Source organism: Suncus etruscus, chromosome 14 (genome assembly GCF_024139225.1).
Source record: "Suncus etruscus isolate mSunEtr1 chromosome 14, mSunEtr1.pri.cur, whole genome shotgun sequence".
Lineage (NCBI taxonomy): Eukaryota > Metazoa > Chordata > Mammalia > Eulipotyphla > Soricidae > Suncus > Suncus etruscus.
The window spans coordinates 51,375,181-51,381,180 of NC_064861.1; positions in this window are offsets into that span (position 1 = coordinate 51,375,181).

A 6,000-nucleotide genomic window follows, 5' to 3' on the forward strand; every position below is an offset into this window, starting at 1 on the left:
TGAGAAGTGGGCAGAAAAAGTGTAGTTCTGGCCACAAACCACTGGAGGGCAGGCTGGCCCACAGGCCACTCCTGAGCAAGCCTGCAGCTGTGAAGGATGCACAGGCTCTACCCACCTGACCCAGGTCCCATGTATTCCTGCCTGCTCAGAGCCTCACCCTAAGGGCTCAGCCCTGACCTTTGATGCCCTCCATGTTGTCCCCGGTTTCTTGCCAAGCGTGAGGAGAAAGTCCTCCGGCCAAATGCCAAGCACCCACACCCGGCACGGGGACACTGTTATCGGGCCAGGGTCAGGGCACACCTGGCAGAGGCCATATGCCTGGCCACAGGGGAGGGTGTGCAGGAAGAGGAGCCACAAGTCTCCTTGAAACCCTGAGCCCCAAACTCGGTCACCTCGTGTCCTCAGGGTGCCCCCTTATGCCAAGGGAGCATCTTCTTGCCAAGACTTTGTTTGAAGGCCATTCTGGGGGATTCTCAGGAGCTATTTTCAGTAGGGTGCTGGGGGACTGATCCTGGCTGTGCTCAGGGGACCATGCAGTGCTGGGGGTGAACCCTGGTGTCCTATGTGCAAAGTCTGTGCACCGCACGCCACACAATCTCTCCTCCTCTCCTGGCCCAACACTCACAGCCTGAAGATCCCTGACCAGGCCAATCACAGCAGGAGGAGAAACAGAAGCAGTGGAGCCAGGCTAGAGCCTGCCAACATGTGAGGCTTCTTTGTTTTTTTCATCTCTTCCCTGGCTGTGTCCTGCTGCCCAAATTCTAAAACTCCAGAAAATTTTCTACACGACCTCCAATTACCTTACTTCTGGCTAAAAAGTAATAAAAGGGGCCAGGAGATGGATCAAAGGCTTAACAAGCAGCAAGAGGCTCAGATTTCGGGATGAGGGGAAAGACAGGAGGGGTAGTTAAAAGAGCCCATAGTTGGGACTGGAGCAATAATGCAGTGGTATGGTGTTTGCCTTGCACACGGCTGACCCAGGACAGACCTCCATTCGATCCCTGGCATCCCAGTGGTCCCCTGTGCTTGCCAGGAGCAATTTCTGAGTGCATACTCAGGAGTAACCCCTGAATATCACTGGATATTCAAAGGGCTGAGCATAGACTATGCATGCTAGAGACCTGGGTTCAATTCCCCACACTACCTAGCTTCCCCATACCCAATGTAGTTTTTGATCACCCACATCTCTAAATGGCAGGTCTTGAAAAATACTGATCTGGCTATCAGCAGCCCCATGGTCACCATGATACATGTGATTTGATCCACACTGATGGCCACCACAGGTTAAGGTGACAGCCATCATGTGACACACAAAATAGAAGGAAAATTATTTGCTCCTTGGGATAAGAATCTTGAAGAGGGCCCCGAGAGATAGCACAGCGGCGTCTGCCTTGCAAGCAGCCGATCCAGGACCAAAGGTGGTTGGTTCGAATCCCGGTGTCCCATATGGTCCCCCGTGCCTGCCAGGAGCTATTTCTGAGCAGACAGCCAGGAGTAACCCCTGAGCAACGCCGGGTGTGGCCCAAAAAAACCAAAAAAAAAAAAAAAGAATCTTGAAGATTGTTTTCTTTTTTTTTTTTTTCTGGACTACCAAGCTGTGCTCAGGGCTTGCTCCTGGCTCTGAGCTCACGATGGACCTTGAGGGCTTATATAAGGTGATCAATCTTATGCAAGGCAAGTACTCTGCCTGCTGTTCTATCTCTCTGGTCCCCAGAACTCTGAGAATCTTTTTGATGGCCTCATCTCATACAGCCTTTAGCCTGGAGGCTCAGCCTGGTTTTCTCCCTATGCATAGATGAGAGCAGTGAACAAAGATGGGCCAGGCCCCACTTCCGCCAACTATGAAGTGGCCTTGCAGTGGGGCATTGGGTTCAAGGAGATGGAGTAAAGGCTGGAGCAGTGCTGGAGAAATAGTACCACAGTTAGGGTGCTTGACTTGCATACAGATGACCTGAATTTGACCCCTGGTACCCCATGAGTTCCCCTTGCCCTGCCAAGAGTGATCCCTGAGTGAGGATCCAGGAGTAAGATCTGAGCACTGCTAGGTGTAGCCTACAAAAAATGAATTAAGGAGCTGGAGAGATAGAATTGAGGTAGGGCATTTGCCTTGCATGCTGAAGGATGGTGGTTCGAATCCCGGCATCCCATATGATCCCCCGAGCCTGCCAGGAGCGATTTCTGAGCATAGAGCCAGGAGTAACCTCTGAGGGCTGCCAGATGTGACCCAAAAAACAAAACAAAAAAAAAAATTAAAAGGGGGGGGGCTGGAGCAATAGCACAGCAGTATGACATTTGCCTTGCATGGGGCTGACCCAGGACAGACCTAGTTTCCATCCCCAGATCCCATATGGTCCCCAGAACCTGCCAGGAGCAATTTCAGGAGCAATCCCTGAGCACCACTGGGTGTGACCCAAAAAAAACAAACAAACAATAAAAATGTCAGGGTCAACATGCTTGGCATGTATGAGGCACTTGGTTCAACCCTGAAGTGGCCTCAGCCCTGATCCTGATCATTTCACCTAGAAAAGACTGCAGGGGAGCCCCTCCTTCTGCTTGCTGTGAATGCCCCAGCCTGGCCATGACTATCCTTGAGCAAAAAATGGGGACACTATTGGGGTGGTCCTGGGGCAGGGGGCAAGGCCTTATGGACCTCTAAGAGGGCCTGAGGTGGGCAGGTCTGTGGCTCTGTTTCTGCCTGCCAGCCCCAGTCCTACCCTCTGTCTGCAGCTGCTAGGTCAGGTAAACACCATAAACACCACCCAGGGCTGTGGGCCAGAGACAGCTGCTCCCCACCCCACCCTGTGTGTCCAGCCCTCACAACTGGAGTCGGCGCTAGTCCTCTACCCTCAGAGCCACCTCATACTCATACTCTGCCTGCACCCAGAAAGTGACTTTTGCTCCAAGGAGGAAGAAGTGATAGAAAGGGAAGTTTTATTGAAGAGCAAAGGCAGAAGGGGTCCCCTAAGCCAGAACTGTCCATGCCCCCTCCACCCTGTATACATATTCCATCGGGGTTGATGGGAAGGGCTGGGAGGTGAGGGGACTTTGTATCCTGACTCCCCCCTCCCCAGAAGGAAGCACACCTGCATTACAGTGACCCTGGGCCTGGAACTTAAAAGTCTCACTAACAACACATGGGCCTGCTGCCTGCTGACTGTACCAGTTATGTGAGGGTCTCATTTCATAGAGAGGGAAACTGAGGTTCAGAGATAATGATTTCAGTCACTAAAAGGCTAGGGTCCCTAAATCTATGCAGGGTGTTGAAATAGCGCCTGCCATGCTCACCTCTTATTTGAGGATCTTGGGGGCAGGAGAGGGTGGAATTGTTTCCATTACAATGTGTCCCAGATCATGTCCCAATAGTACAAGGGCTTCCCAAAGATAAACCCATCGTGTCCCCCATCCCCTCAGATCCTCTTCTCTGGGACCTCTTCTCACCGAAAATGGAGACCACCACAGAAGTGGCACTGTGCCTCCCAGGGCTGGGTCCTAGAGCAGCAGCCAGAATCCTCTCTGCTGAATCCCCCTTGCTGAGACCTTCCAGCTGAGTTTGCCTGGATGAGTCCTCCCAGCTCCTCACACTTGAAGTCTAGCAGAGCACTAGCCAGAGAGGTTCCCAGAGGGACTGTAGTGGACAGCCAACTGCAGCTGGGCAGAGACCTTCTAGGAATTTCCAGCCTCTTTCATGAGCTGACTTTCTCTAGGAGGCTGCCTGAGCAAGAATGTTCACCCCAGTCCAGCCTCCCTCGCCCCAGTCCCAGGCGAGAGGAAGATCTGCTTTAGTTCATAATGCAGCACCAGTTACTGCACTTCCCTCTCTGCACCCCATCCCCCACATCTGGCAGTCAGGTCTGGCCAGACATTTCCACATGGTGGAACCCACAAGCAGGCTGCAGGAGGTAGCAACCTTGTTGAAGGGCGTTGGTTTGGTCCAAATTGCAGAAACGAACATTCCGGAAGCAGGTTATAAGACCCCAATACCCAATACTAGCATTGGCAGGGAAAGGCAGGCTCCTCATCTACAGAGGCTCCCACAACTCCTGTGAGGAGTCAGGCCTCCAATGTGCATCAGACTCGTGCACAGTCCATCCCAATGGACCTTGACCTTTATTGACTGACCTCTGGGCTCTCTGTCCCCACTTTTCTGACAACTGTATTGAGAAATCGCTCATAGACACTAACATTCACCTCTTCCAAGTGCACCAAGCCCTGGTTCTGAGTGCATCTACATGTGTGCAGCCATCGCTGTGCTCTAATTTTAGAACTCTTTTAATCATCCCCCAAGAAACCTCTTACCAATGACAATCACTCTGCCACTCCACTCCAAGCCTAGGCAACAGCTCATTTGCCTGTCTCCATGGACTAGTCTAGCCTGGGAATTTCATGAAAGTGGAAACACTTTTCCATTCTAACTTCTTTCATTTAACATCTCTTTCAAAACCAGTGGCTGTTGGAAGTTTCTTTCTGGGGCTACGTAATATTCCACAGCATGGACAGACCACATCATGTTCTCCTCATAAATTGATGGACATTTGGGCTGTTGCTATTTTTGGACTATTCTGAATCATACAGCAATGAACATTTTTATCCATATGGTATATGGACAATACAACTTTTGTTGTTTTGTGGTCATACCTGGCAGTCCTCGGGCTGATTCTGCAAGGCTCTGCACTCAGGATTTACTGAGTGATCTGGGGGCCAGATGAGATTCTGGGGATCAAACCCAGGTCAACTGCATGCAGGGCAAGTATTTTATCCCCTGTAAATATCTTACAACTTTCTTTTCTGTTGTTGTTTTTCAACCACACCCAAGCATACTTGGTTGTTCCTGCTGACACGGAGCTTAGGGGTCACTCATAACAATGCTCAGGGACCATACAGTGCTGGTGATCAAACCTAGAGCTCCCCAGTGCTAAGTCCTGAGTGTTGAAGAGCAGAAAACCTCCATTTCAAGGCTAGGGCATGACCCGGTTATAACATGTTTAACAGATTCCTTGCTTGCAGGCACAAATCAGGATGTAGAAAGCCAGCAGGGGGCCCCCAGGAGATCTGAGCCATAAATCTCTCAGGCAACCTCAGTAGGGAAACAGCCCTGAGGGGGCCAGTTCAGAGTATCTCAGCAGGTCCCCTGACCCTGCACACAGGGCAAATGCAAGACCTGCGGGTCTCAGTGTGACACCAAACTGGGTTCAGGAATAAATCAGTCAGCCCAGTCACATTCAAGAAAGGGTACAGCAGCTCAGCTTGGATAAGGATAAAGCTCCACACTTGTTCTTTACCTGGGACACTGCTCAGGAGCAAAGGCCCCCCTGGCTTCTTTGCAAGAGTCCCAGTTCCTTAATTAACTTGTTTGTTTTGGGGTCGCATACAGCAGTACTCAGAGATCCATCACTCCTGATGATGCTTGGGTGTCCATAGGTGTTGGAGATTGAGCTGGGATCAGTCACATGTGAGCGCCTTACCAGTTATATTATCTCTCTGGTCCCTTTAACTTTTTTGGGGGGGAGTCATGCCCGGGGTCGCTGGGGGTTACTCCTGGCTCTGTGCTAAGAAATTGTCCCTGGCAGGCACAGGGAACCATATGGGATGTTGGAATTCTAACCACCATCCGTCCTGTGTTGGTAACCTGCAAGGCAAATATTTACGGCTGTGCTATTGCTCTGACCCATCTTAAACTTTTCTTATGCCAGTAAGTATCTGAATTATTTGGGGGGGGGGTTGGTTTTTAGATTTTGGTTTTTGGGTCACACCCAGCAGTGCTCAGGGGCTACTCCTGGCTCTACGCTAAGAAATCACCCTGGCAGGCTCAGGGGACCATATGGGATGCCAGAATTCCAACCACCGTCCTTCTGCATGCAAGGCAAATGCCTTAACTCCATGCTATCTCTCTGGCCCCAGTATCTGAAGTCTTTAACCATCCCAACTCACACAGCCACCAGCTCTGACACAAAGCCCCTGGAGCACTATCCCAGCCTACAGCTCCGGCAGATAGCTAAGTGT